We start from the raw sequence: 15,022 nt of genomic DNA, 5'->3' as shown, positions 1-15,022 counted from the left end.
CTGGCGCAGGGTAGCAGGAAACTCTCCGCACACTCACCGGACCTGGGCTAGGACTGGGTCTCGGTTTTGTTTTTAAATAATATTATTTTTAAAGAGATTGTTCATGATGAAAATTGTTTTACATTGTAATGTAAGCTTCAGTGCTTTTGCAAAGAGTTTTTGAGTATAATTTGTTTTAGATTTATATGCATCTCAATTATTTTTCTGCAATATATTAATGATTTGGAAACTACCAAGTTTTGGAAAACTGTAGGAACCTAGGAACTACATTTAGAATAATTGCCCTCCCCCCATTCCTTTGGTTCTCTAATTCAGTGATTCTCTAATTGTTAGCAAGGGCTTATCTCCCCCTTTGTCTATAAATCCTCAGATCAGTAACTGGCAGGTTGGTACCCATTTTCTACTTTCTTGCACTCCCCTCTCTCTAATCATTGATATTAGTCTTTCTTGCTTAGTACCATTCACATACTTTGTAACACTGATCATTTTCCTCTCTGCTCGCTCTATTTTTATTGTTTTTCTCTGATATTATTTTCCACTTTTCCTACTATTCTAGTTTTGTTGCTAATGGTCTGGATATTGCTATCTAGGCTAATCCATCATTTATTCTTTCTTTTTTGGAGAGAACGGATACTTTAAATGAAATTTTGATTTTTTTCTGGTCAGCGAAAAAGCTATAAACATAATATTCATAAACTCTATATCTCTAGCTAACAATTATTTTCCTGATTTCTTTTATTTTTATCTTCTTGATTGTTTTGAATTGTTCAGGTCATGAGACAACTAAATCTAGCAAATCATGGGTTATTTTATGAAATTTAATTATTTCAATATTAGACTAACCGCAATGTAACTGTTGTACACAAAAGTGTTTTTGTGTTTAATAATAAAATTTTGTAATTCTTTTGCTTTATTTTGACCTTTTGTGACAGATCTCACTCTGCAATTCAGGTTGGTCTTGAGTTTACTTTGTATCCCAGGCTGCTTTTAACCTCACAATGATCCTCCTGCTTCAGACTCCTGACTGCTTGGATTATAGGTATGTGCCACCGTGCCTGGCTGAAATTACTTTTTAGTTTAAAAATATGTAGGTTTCCAATTGTGATATGATTTTTTTTGTCTTTTATTGAGACAGTGTTTCACTATGCAGTTCAAGCTGCATCTTGGTTCACTTTGTGGTCCAGGCTGCCTTCGAACTCACAGTGATCCTCCTGACTCAGCCTCCAGAGTGATGGGATTACAGGCATTGCTGCCAGGTCTGACTCATGAGATGACATTATTTTTAAATTGTTATTAAGATCACTGTAAAAATGCAAGTTTTCACACAGTAAAGTTGGCTTTAGTTAATGTTGAGTAAAATCATTTTTTAAATATCTGAATCATACTGAAGATAATATTGCATTCAATTTGTAATGAATATTACCTTTTCAGGAGGGATCATTAGTAGTCAGAAATGAAATGGTAGCTTTTAACTGAAAAAAATATAGCTCCAATTTTTGGAAACAAAAGGGTCTTCCCCACAAAAATAGATAAAACTTAATATATTTAAAAAGTGAATATTTATTAATAAAAGCATTCCCTTTAAAATTATCTTTCAAATACTAAAATTGATAAAGTTTATTTTCTTAGGTTAAAAAGAATTTCTTCTGAAAACCTGTATATTTTAGTTAATTTTAAGCTAACAAATGTTATCAATGTCCATGTAAATTAAAGATAAAACACAAGCTTTGTGCCTTAAACTTACAAGAAAATATAAACTTATTTTATCACTAATGGACTTTCTTCAACTTAACCATGCAAAATTGTACTATCACTTCTCTAAAAAATGTTTTCATTTGCAAGAGAATCATCAAATAACAAAGGGGGGTATATTCTATTCTGTTTACATTATTTGTAAATCGAACTAGAAGTCTAGCAGCAAATCTTCTCCAAAGCAAGTTTTATTTGATAGATGAAAGTTTTTAAAGGCGATTGAATCTTCTGATTTATACATTCAATTGGATAGGTGACATTATAACCAGCCTCTGGAACTATTTCATCTGATGAATTACCAAGACAGTAATAATTTTTTAGAATGATTTTCCTAAGAAATTTGATCGCTTTAGAAAAATGAACAATATTACAAATGGCATATGGAATAGTACATCTGCTATGGTTGGGTCAGCAGGGCAAGGTGCTGACTGAGTGTTACATTACCTTGAGGTCATCGTTATGGGTCATGTGGGGCTAATCACAAAATGCAAGGCAGAAGCATGGTTTTATAGGCTTTGGCAATTACTGAAATTTAGCAGGCTTACATGAATAAAATGATTTTACTCCTTAATCCAGGGCTTTGTTGACTAGGGAAAGTCATTGGGAATTCATGGTTATAAAATCAACAGAGAGAAAGTTCCCTAAGTCTTCAAAAAGTCTAGAGCAATAGTTTTTTTTTACAACTAATTGCAATAAAACTGGAAAATAATTGAAATTTATGATCTAGTATCACTCCATCAGTTCATAGTGACTGTCCAAAATGTTGTGTTCAGGCATATTCCTGGGTTCTTAGGCAGCAATGGGTGCCATTAATCTAAGCAAAGAAAATGTGTGGAGATTTGCCAAATGATTGTCATTCCTTAACTCTGAATTACTTTCTCATAAGCTTAGTCCTATCAGCTTTGTCCTGTCTTGCCTGATCAGTTCTTCATTGCTGTTTAACCAGATTTGCTCATCTTCAGTGATCTGTGACGGAAGGTGAAATTTCCCTAAACAAAAATCAGGAGGCTCTGGAGAGACTCTGACCAGTGTAACTTATGTTTCTGCTTGCTGAGAACATCACCCTTTGAAAGTTGGACACGAATTATGCTGTTAGTTCCCTTTTATTCATATGTAGGGCTCCCCATGTTGTGAGAGTGGCTTCTGGCACCAAAGTGTCATACCCTTCCAGGAGCCAGTTAAATTTTGCCTTTAGCTGTCAGTAACATTTAACTCTCCCAACCACTCGGATAGCTTCACTCATCTTGCTTGTATACTGTCTGAGGTGATTTTATTGTCTACCACCAAGTGATTGCTTGGATTAGAATCAAACTCTCTTTGATGATCAGAAAACTAATATCTATTCTTTTCTACTCAGTAAACTCGACTTTACAGACTGTCTTATTTTTGGAATCTGACCCCTTCTGAAGTTTTTCTGTTTGCTTACACCTTAATAATGTTTTCTTTTCCTGAATATTTATGCATATGCCTCCCATGTTTTCTTTTTGTCCTGGGAGTTGAATGCAGGACATCACAATTGCCAAACAGGCTCTGTATTGCTGAGCTAAATCCCCAATCCTCACCTCCCTTTTTTATATTGATTTAGGTCTTTCTCAATTATTCTTTACAGCATTTCTGGTAAGTGGGATCTTTCACCTTTGACTCATTCCTCCTGAATACATTACTTCAACAATTGTTTTTTATTATGAACTTCATACCATACATAGATCTTTAGTTTAAATTTCCTGTCCTCTCCCTATCATATTCGGTTTCACAAAGTTGTCAACAGAAAACCAGTCAGATGAATTAGGAGGAGGGTACATGTTCAGATAAATGCTGGATGTGAACACTCTCAAAGAAACAATGCAATAACATCCTCAGAGAAAATCAGGTTCTTCAGAAGGTATTCTGTGGGCACATGGAACACAGTAGGAAGACACTACCCTCTAGCACTGCCCTCTCAATAGGCTGAGAACAACATATTTGAATCATATATTTCAAACATGTAATCAACCAGAAAAACAGTAGGATGAGGCATCTTATCATTTTTAGGTAGAATGAGTGAATAAGTCTTTAAAATGAGTGTTTTCAACTATGGTAGAACCATTTTATCGCTATTCTTATGTATCTAAGACATAATTTAAGAGCAAAATGAGCTTCGGAGACCATGTAGCCCAATTTCCTAATTTAATGGATGAAGAATCCAAGGCCTGGAGAGGTTAAGTGGCTTGCACAAGGTCACATATTTGGCTGGTGGTACACGTAATGCTAGAAGAAACCAATTTTATTCATATTTCTTTTGCAAAATGTTCATTTTTCTTGACAATGTGGTGCTATAATTTTAACTAAATTCAGAAATTTTAAATATTTACATATTTATTCTCTACCCCATTCTACCATGAGAATTCTAATTATATGAGTATAATTTTCTTGATTTTGGCACAGAGTGAACTATTATATGACTGATCTGTAAACTCTTATTCATGTTTATTTTAGACAACTTTATTGTTATATTTATTTAAGCTTGTAAATAATTTTTTATAATGTGTAATCTATTATTTTAAAAAAGTGAAAAATATTGAAAGGACAAAACCTAAAAAAACCCACAACACAACAAAACAAAACAAAGCAAAAAAACAAAGAACAAAAAAATGGAATTTATAGTATAGGTAAGAATTTGAACTTATCCTATTTCCTATTCCTCTCTTGTCTATTTTGTTCTCTGTGTTTCTTACATAAGCTAAATCATGTGACAATTGAAAAAAAACCTAAATAACTTTATTTGCATTCATTTTTAGATACTGCTCTATGGTCATTTGTATTGTTTTCAGATTATGAGTGACTCAGTACTCTTTAAAAGTAAAGCTCTAATTTCTCATTGCAATGAAGCAATCAGTATTTCACACAAGAAAATAAAAAAGATGATATATGTAGCTTCTTTATTCCTTTTTATTTTATCTCTGGATTAAGAGGTAAAAGAAGATAGGAGAACAGTTGGAAACAAGACAAAGCAATCCAGTGGTTCCCATGGAGTCAAGGGCACAAACTCCAGGGAAAGCTAATAAGCATCTGCTCATTGTTGGAATACATACAGGAAGTTACATCTGTTTCTCAGTGCAGAGATGAGCTGAAGTTGCAGTTATCAGGATATCTTCTCAAAGTCCAGAAGATGTAAATGCTTATATGTCAGGGAGCACATCATTTATGAAGTGCACCAATCTTGGTAGTGAGCTAGGAAAACAACTTGGAAGAGACTCAAGTCTAGTTGGAGGATGCAGCTTTTCTTTTTTTTTTTTAATCAAAGGGAAAATTAAGAATGAATTTGACCTAGTATACTGTGAAGTTTTTCATCTCTGGTCCTTTAATTAGGATCATGTGCAATTGGTCAATCTCTTATTAAATTAGAAATGCCTACTTCATTTGTTCATTGTGTGGTCATTATTGTTGTCCTTCTTGTTTATTCATTCTTTCATCAATTCTAAGTACTTATTAAGCATTAATCTAGATTTTGGAGATACAGTGTGAAAACTAGTCCCAGTTCTTGCTGTAGAGATATTGCTTTCAGAAAGATTATAGTGAGGAGAGAGATAAGCAGATATTGTAGTTTGACAGAGGTTGTCTTAACTTCTTTACAGATTCCAGCTACTGAGGAATAGCATAAGTAAAGCAGTTACTTATCTGAGGTAGGCAAGAAAGGCTTTGTCTTAGTTACTTTTATCTTGTTGCTGGGACCAATACCCCACACTCAAAAGGGAAGGAAAGGTATATTTAGCTCACAGTTATTGGAGTTCTCAAAACAGTAGAGGAGAGGCTGGGATGCTGCCATGTCCAGAATGACCCTCTGCACACTTCCGAGGAAGTCTGCTCCGTACCGGTGAGAGAGGCCACCAGGCCTTGGGGGGGTGCATGCTGTCAGTTTAATGGTTAACACCTCTCTGGCCCCGCCCTCAAGCTCTGCCCTGGTCCTCTGGCCCCACCTCTAGAGCCACATGCAGCTCCTCAAGCTGCAACTGCCCCATGATTTACATGAGGCTTTGGGGGGACAATTAGATGCAAACTATAGCAGGTTTTGTGGGAAATTTAAGCTTGAGTTAATATTAAAAGAAAAGTAGGAGCTAGGGAATAGATGAAGAAAAAACTTCAGAGAACAGAACACATGAAGGCAAAGAAGCTAGGGCAGCTCAGTGCATTCTGGCAACACACAGACATCTAATATTCAATCTGGGTGGCCAGTAAAATTTGAGGGGTGTAACAATGAAAGGAGAATCCAATCTAATTAGGGAACAAAGGCTTTGTATTTGAAGATGAGTAAAAGCCAGAGAAAACTACTAAATTCCAGAACTTTCCAAATATTACTAAACTCCACACTTATAGTATAGGCAGTGTGCTATAGTGGAACTATTTTGATTTTTGGAGCCAGATAGGTCCATGTTCAATCATTTTAACCTTGTCTGTCCTATATAATTTTGCTACTTTATCTTTTGAAATGAGGATGATTATTTTTGCCTCCTGTTTGTGGGCCAGAGTTAATATTATGTGTCAAATTATTGAAAATAGGACAATAATGAATATACATCTTTTTTTATAATCTCCTTCCTCTCTTACTCTCTTCCACTTCATTCTGACCAATCCTTCCTCCTATCCTTTTAGAAATCCACTATGTGTACAGAACTTGTGAGGAATGTTTTGTGTGAATTGCCACCCTTATTAAACAAATGGCATTTAGTTCTGTCCTAGTAGTAATGAGTATACCAGATCATTGCAGTGTCCAAAGTTGGGTGGATCTAGTTGCTAGTGCTAAGTGATACATTTAAATGATACTGCCATAGACATTAAGCAATTTTGCAATTGTCAGTGAGAAATTCACCAGACAAAAATTGCTTTCATGGTAGAAGTCAAAGTATTGTTGCACTCATTCTCCCCACAAACTTACCAAACTGTCAGCAACCTGCCTGTTTTGCTTCATTTTGCATCCAGCATTGCCATATGAAATTCTTTTGTGTGTGCTGTGAAACATCCACACATTTTTCTCTAAGTGAAAAGATCACTTCCAATACATCATGTTTGAGTGAAAAAAAAGTTTCAGCAAGCTAGGGGAGATTAATAAGAATGAAAATAATTCATTTCCTTATACAATAAACTAGAGTGACTGTCAAAGTCTTAATGGAGCTTGGGTAGTTTGAACACTGCAAGCATATAAATGACTTTGAAGTTTTTTCCTTTAGTGTCAAACCTAATTTGTTTGTTTAAGAAAAATCCTCAGTTGAGGAATCAATCTAGATTAAAAGACTGCTTTAAATTAAGACTGCCATCTTAAGAAGGAATCATAACAATTGTGTGGTTTCTAACCTTTTGTCTTAAGCTTGAGTTCCCACTATAGCATTGCAGCCAATTGATTGTGAGTTATGGTCTTGCCAGTTTAAAGCAGCATATTCTATTTCTGTACTGCTTTTACCATTTTAGAAGGTGCTTCCTGATATTAAACTAAAATGTCTTTTTATAAATGTTGGTGCTAGATTTATGATTTAAAACTATGCAGAATGAACTTTTCTTCACCTTAAGGCTTCTTAAACTTACAACTAATTTTCAATAATAGCTGTCCTTCACTAGCACTTTCTTTACTCTTAGCTCATTTTTTCCTTCCTTCCTTCCTTCCTTCCTTCCTTCCTTCCTTCCTTCCTTCCTTCCTTTTTTCTTTCTTTCTTCTTTCTTTCTTTCTTTCTTTCTTTCTTTCTTTCTTTCTTTCTTCTAAGCTTTTTGATACTAGGTATTGAACCTATGGCCATCCCACTGAGCTACATCCCCACTTGTTTAATTTTTAATGTTGGAACACAGTGATTTCTGTGTTTTTAAAATTTTAAACAGAATAAAAAACGAGTGAATAAGACATTAGAAATAATACAGAATTTCAAAAATCCACAAGATGATAGGCATTCGAATGTGGTTATATTGCACATTGTTGTCTTCAGTGTAATTGCTCAGACAGCTAGATATATGCATGTAAAATTGGTGAAAATAAAAACTTTAAGAATTAACTGCTCTGTTCAAAAGGAAACACAGTCTTATTAAGTCACCAAGTTTCTCAGACTAAGCTGCAACTTGCAACGCTTCTACCTCAGCCTCCCAGAGGTGTGGACCACACTTCCCTGATCCAGCCCAAAATTTTTCTTTCAGTCAGTGGTTGCTGTAAAACTTGATTTCATGTTTCTGTCTTATCCTGGTCAAGTGCTACAGAATGTACTGGTCCACATACTGCTTAAATGCCAGCACAGGGAAAGCTGTATCTTCTCACTACAGTACAAAGGGTTCAGAGTAGTCTATACCATCTTTCTTTTGGTAATTCACACTACAATCAACTTAGCTGCTTTTACATGTTATCCCATTGTATATTTACTGTTGAATAAAACATTTATTTAACTCTCATATTAAAATACTATCCACTACAACCAAATATTTTATGCTACCTATCATCTATCTATTATTAATTAATTATTTATTTATTCATTTATTTATTGAGGAAAGATCTCTTTATGTAGCTCAGGCTGGCCTTGAACTCTCTATCTGACTCAGGCTGGTCTCAAACAGTGAACCTCCTTCCTCTGCCTCCCTAGGGCTGGGATTGTAGGTATGTGTGCCACACCTGGTTTTCATAGTTAAAAATTTATTTACTTGTGATTTCTGGTATACACATATCTTATGTCTATATGGAAATATCACAGTGAAACCTATTAATGAGTACAATTAATATGTGTTAATAATTACAAAAAATCTGCAAAATGAAATGCTTTACATATCGCTCACCTTTTGTCATCTCCAAACATGACTGACAGGTCAGCCTACATTTTTATATGCATAATTGATAAAGTTGTTAAACATGAAAGAACAGGAAATTTTTTATGTATTTAGTACAGGGTCCACAAGGTCTCACTACAAAGATCAGACTCATAGTGATCTTCCTGTTTTCAGCCTCCCAAGCACTGGGACTACAGGAACGTGCCACCATGCCCAGTCTCATTTGCTTTCTCAGCATGACCCCCAGCGGAGGGGCAGCACAGCACGCTGGAGATTGAACCCCAGTACCTTTGCCTGCCTAACTGGGCACTTTAATCCACTGAACTATTTGGTCAACCCTAGGAAAAATTTTATTGGATACAATCTTTTTTTTTTGAAGGGTCTACAGGGTGGTCATAGTCTCATTAATAGATCGAACTCATAGTGATTCTCCTGTTTCAGTCTCTCAAGAGCTAGCATTACAGGCATGCACCACCATGCCCAGTCTCAGGTGCCGTCTCAATGCTCCCTGGGAGTGGGGCTGGCACGGCAGGCCTGGGAATTCAACCCCTGACCCCTGTGCCTACTTGCAGGTGCTTTAATCCACTGAGCTATTTGTCCGACCCCTTATTGGATGTAATCTAATGCAGTGTCTCTTAACCTATGATCCATGAACCATCAGGAACTTGAAGAATTTTGTGCAAAATGTGCAAATTTGTATTTTTCCTGAGGAAAAGTTCTGTATAGCTTTCATCATAATTTTTTTTATATATGACATTTATTTAAATCTAAGAGCTAATCTTCATAACATCATAAAATGTTTGTTGATTGTGAGACAATATTGGTATATAACCTAGGCTGGCCTTGCACTCCTGCCTCAGCTTCCAGGTAGCTGAGATTACAGATGTATGTCACTGCATGCCAGAGTAGTATTCTGTTTGTTTGCTTTTCTAGCCAAATTTAAGTTTTATTTAAATCTACTAGAGTTTCTGTATTTGCTTAGATTAGTTTTGTTTTGAGACAGGGTCTTACTGGGTAGTCCAAACCAACCTCTTACTTGCTATGCAGTCTAGGTTGACATTTAACTCACGATTGTGCTGCTTCAGTTTTCATCTACCAGATTTTAAGAGATAAATGAGTGAAATAGATTTTCATGCATAACTGTTTTCTAGGGTACATACAAAGAAACTCAGAGGAGTTGGAGTGACAGTTCAGTAGAATAAGCACTTGCCTGGAAAGTGTAAGGGCCTGAGTTCAATCCAGGGTTACACAAAAGAAAAAAAGAAAGAAAGAAATGTAGACAAAGAAACTTAGGCTGAGCTGCTGAATGGGTAGTACAGTCACCTCATCTCTGGCTGGGCCTCCAGGTATATTCCTAAGCCATAGGAACTGCAAATTAGCTCAGTGGCTGGAAAGGGTTGGAAGTGTGGGCCGATGGTTATGTAGCTCAGGATGGATGGATCAGCATCATAGTCTTAAAGGTGTGTATGCTCTAAAGAATTTAGGGATTCATATTCTTAAAGGGCACAAATATATTGGTTGGAGTTATTTCGTCATTGAAAAACTCCGTTCAAATTGTTTCTACCTAATGGTTCACCATGGATGTCATGAAATATCTTCTCAAATAATTCTGTATGTTTGTACACTGCTTACTGCATATCTTTGAATTTCAATACTATTTGCCATAACAGAAAATGAAATAGAGATATTTTCCTCATATTGTAAGATGTTCATCAGAGCTATATTAATAATCTATTTGAGAATATTGCTCTTGATTACAACATTTCCTCACTCATTCAACAAGTAGTTATTTAGTTGCTGTTATTTATCAGGAACTATTTTGAGGACTGAGGGCAAGCCTTTAATTTTTGTTTTTAAATAAGGCAGTCAAAGTCTTTGCTCACAGGAAGCTTATACACTAGTGAGGGAGTTGGATGATCAATCAAACACAAGTATAATAATTTCAAAAAAGTGAATTCTTTGAATAAAATGAAATTTTAAAATGGGGTACAAAACCAGACAGAGCAGCACCAGCCTGTAATCCCAGCACGCTGGGAGGCTGAGGCAACAGTATCATCAAATTTCAGACCAGGCTGGAAATTTAGTAATACTGTGGGTCCCAATAATTAAATATGGGCAAAAGACAAAACAAAAGATTAAAAACATTTGGGGATATAACTTAATGTGAAGGTGTTCAGTTCAGGCCTTATTAACACACACAAACACACCACACATACACACACACACAGAGTGAATGGACTTGGGAAATAGACATAATAATAGATATGTCAGAGGAAGCTTTTATTAGATAATGCCAATTCGTGACTGAGACCTGGTTGACAGAAACTGAATCCACAAGAATGTAAGAATATCCAAGGAAAGATAATAGCCATGCAAAGACTAAGGGTTTTCCAAGGAACAGAAAATCAATGTGACTGGATCACAGTGAACATAGTGAACAATAAAAAATAAGAGGTAGATAAGGTCACAGCAGCCGTGGGAAGGAGGGTAGACTGTAGTCTAGGTGTAATCAACATTGTAGAATACAGTAGGGTTTCATGAATTTATTTTTATTATTTGGAGTGCATTCACACTGTAGGGACAATGGGTTATAAAGGATTAAATGTGGAATGGAAGCACTTTGCTTATATTTATGTATTGAATCTACATTCTTTCTCATTTTAGACAATTGAGAAAGTAGAAGCATATCTTAAGCAACCTTCCAGGACTTCATCCATCTTTTGTTTCATTTACATTCATTAATACAGATTTTTAAATATATATTTAGTACAGGGTCTACAGGCTCTCACTACACAGATTGGACACTTAGTGATCCTTCTTGTTTTTCAGCCTCCCAAGTACTGAAATTACAGGCCTGTGCCAACATGCCCAACGTCATTCTCTACCTCAACACACCCCAGGGAATGGACTAGCATGGCATGTGGGAAATTGAATACATGACTCTTGTGTCTCGCTAAGCAGGCACTTTAATTCACACATTAATATAGATTTGTCAATTTAATACACATTTGGACTTAAATCCTGTATCCCAGGGGACCAAAAACAAAATAGATATGAGAATAGTAGGAGTTTTGAAAACAAACTCTTCAACCATCTTGAGTTTCATTTAGTTCTTAGCAACAGTGGTTTTTGAGAAATCTATTATAGTCTGAAAATCATTCTCTTTAACATAAAAGATAGAAAGAAAGAAAATAGATTGTAAAAGAATATACTTTCCTGCTGCCACCCATTACCCTAAACACTTATTGGATTATTTACTACTGCTTTACTATCATTCTTCAGATTACTTATCTTTGTTATACCACTGTGTATGATACCCTTAAATTGTCTCTTGTTAGACAGTAATGGTAAATCTCATTTTTTCATTTTTATTTTTCATTAGTTTATGTTTTAATGAAATATATATATATATATATATATATATATATATATATATATATCTTGTGGGGAATTGGTACTTCCACATAATATATTTTTCACAACCCATCTTTATTAATTTTTCATCCATTTTCTGTCACATCATTCTGCTTCCTTTCCTTTCTATCTCTTGAATCCTTTTCCATTTTAGTAATATCTCTCTCTCAATATACGCAATGCTTGTTAGATATCTTTTATCCTGTCTTTATTTATATGTTTGGGTTTCTCATATATGCTGAACTATATGGTGTTTAAATTTGTTCCTCTCGTGTACTTCACTTAATATTATGTTCTCATGTCCAGGTCCTGATGGATTCACAGATGAAATATACAAGATATTTTCAAAGACATAATCTCAATACTCCCCAAATTCTTCAATGAAATTGAAAAAGAAACAATTCTCCCAAAATCATTCCAGGAGGCAAGTATTATACTGATACAAAAAGCAAAGAAAGATGCAACCAAAAAAGAAAACTACAGGCCAATCTCCATCATGAACATAGAAGCAAAAGTCCTCACTAAAATCCTAGTAAATAGAATACAACAAATCATTCAGAACATTATACACCGTGACGAGGTAGGATTGATCGCAGCGATGAAAGGATGGTTCAACATATGAGAATCAATAAATGCAATACATTATATCAATAGAGCCAAATTCAAAAAAACGCATGATCATCTCAATTGATGCAGAAAAGGCTTTCGTCAAAGTCAAACATTCATCTTAAAGGTCTACAGAAAATTGAAAAAGATGGACTGTATCTCAGTCTGACAAAAGACATCCATGACAATCCACCTGTAAATGTAATTCTAAATGAGGAAAAACTGAAATATTTTACTCTCAGATCAGAAACAAGACAAGGTTTCCTCTATCACCCCTGCTATTCAACTTAGTGCTGGAAACATTAGCTAGAGCAGTTAGAAAAGAGAAAGACATAAAAGGAATATGAAGAGGTAAAGAAGTTAAACTATCATTATTTGAAGAGGACATAATTCTTTACTTGGAAGACTCAAAAAACTCCACAAAGAAACTACTACAATTGAAATACAAATTCAGTAGCATAACAGGATACAAAGTCAATACCCAAAAGTCAATAGGATACCTCTGCACAGATAACAAACACGAGAGTGAAATTAGAGAAAAAAATACTTTTTAAAATAGCACCAGAGAAAATGAAACACGTAGGAATTATTCGAACTAAAGAAGCCCAAAATCCATTCAATGAAAAATACAGTACTCTGAAAAAAGAAATAATAGAGGACTGAAAAAAAATGGAACGATATTCCTTGTTTTTGAATGGGCAGACTCAATATTGTGAAGATGGCCATATTCCCAAAATTGTTGCACAGATTTAAGAAAATACATTTTTTAGAGAATACATATTGGTTATTTCATTTTTTTTCCATAATTTTATTGAGAAACAAATAGCAATGATAGAGTTTCAAATCAATTGGTAGGATAGTTTCAATAATTAACACATTACATACTCTCTTCCTAGTGGTTATTGCTTTACAAGACTCAGACATGATATCTTATTTACAAACAATACTAGAACAAATCCCTCTATTCATTAAGAGAATGCAACTATATAACTATTCTAACCATTGTGAATACACAGATACAAAATGGACATTTGTCTGTATCTTTTTTTTTTTGTATAGTTCTGTCATTAGAATATTACAGGTGTCTTAACTCAACAAAATTTCCTAAAAGAGTCCAGTAGTCCATAATAGAATTGGGTATTCTGCTTGACTGGAAATGTCAGAAATTGTTGAGCTGAGACCCCTACAGCTCAACATAACACCATGTCTTTACTTCTCGTCCTTTGTTTTTGTACTTTTCTTCTGTATGGTCAAGACAACAATAAAGCAAGACATACGCAACAAGAGTTGTAGCTTTTGGATCTGAGAAGGGTAGTCAAATACCCTTAGGATTTATCCTGAGATCCTGTACCTCAGTTTGTAGATCCTTTGTCAGTGTCAGCCATGTGGATGAGTCCCAGACATTGCTTGGCCAATGTGCTCTCTGTGAAAGCCTGAGAGAATGTTTTCTCTCCATGTGACTCTCTGTAGGTACATTCTACATCATCGATGATTTTCCGCTTTGGCCCCATAAAATACTTGATAAGAAAATTTGGGACACTACTGAGTTACATGACATTACAGTTCAAGTTCTCATATGTCCTGAGTCTTAATTGACATTGGAAATGCTAGGACCAAAATGTTGGCTTTCCTTGCGGCACTCCTTTTTCTCTAATTTTGGTCTGCAAACTTAGGTTGTTAACCCTGCAGAAGAGAAGCATATTGTTATTACCATACAACTTAGGCTGTTAACCTTAACCTCACTATCTGTCTGAATATCAAACATCTTAGACATAACATGGACCAGGTATTCTACATTAAATTTTGAAAGATTAAAATTAAGTTCCTACAGAATATGAAGAAAAAGCTTTAAAAAAGTAAAATATAGTTTAAAAAAGCAATAAAGAATTCTATAATTCTATAATTCTTATGTTTACATATAAGTCCAGAAATCTATCCATATACAACCTTGTAGCAGGACAGTCCCACAACATTCGTTTTTCTGTCTCTTGCCTCCATTCACCACTCCCTTTTTTGTACAATCATCTACCCAAGAGAAAGCATGGCAGCAACAGGCATGTCATGACAAGCAGCCCAAATTCAGAAGACCAGAGTTAAAGGTACTCCAAGCATGAAACTACTATCACAAATTGCCATCGTCAGAGCAGTTGCTTAGTGCACAGGTGTCAGTATATATAGTTAGTCAGTGTGAGAATCTTTCCAATTAAATTTTAGATTCAAAAATCTTCTGGAGAGACACAGTCCTAGCCCAGGAATTTCTGCCGAGTTCCAGGAACACCCGGACCCAGTCCTAGCCCAGGTCCGCAGCAGGAAGGAGCTGAGCATAGCAGCCAGACTTAAGCCAGACATAGCTGGATAAGTCCAAACTCTGTAGAGCTCCACCTGAACTTCAGTACTTGTGAAGGTTATAACTACAGCAAAGATCTACAACAAAGGGCAGAAGACAGTGCTACACAAAATGACTAGAAGGAAGAAAATG

This window comes from Octodon degus, unplaced genomic scaffold (genome assembly GCF_000260255.1).
Source record: "Octodon degus isolate 3935 unplaced genomic scaffold, OctDeg1.0 scaffold00117, whole genome shotgun sequence".
In the NCBI taxonomy this organism is placed as follows: domain Eukaryota; kingdom Metazoa; phylum Chordata; class Mammalia; order Rodentia; family Octodontidae; genus Octodon; species Octodon degus.
Note: the sequence above shows the minus strand (reverse complement) of the source record.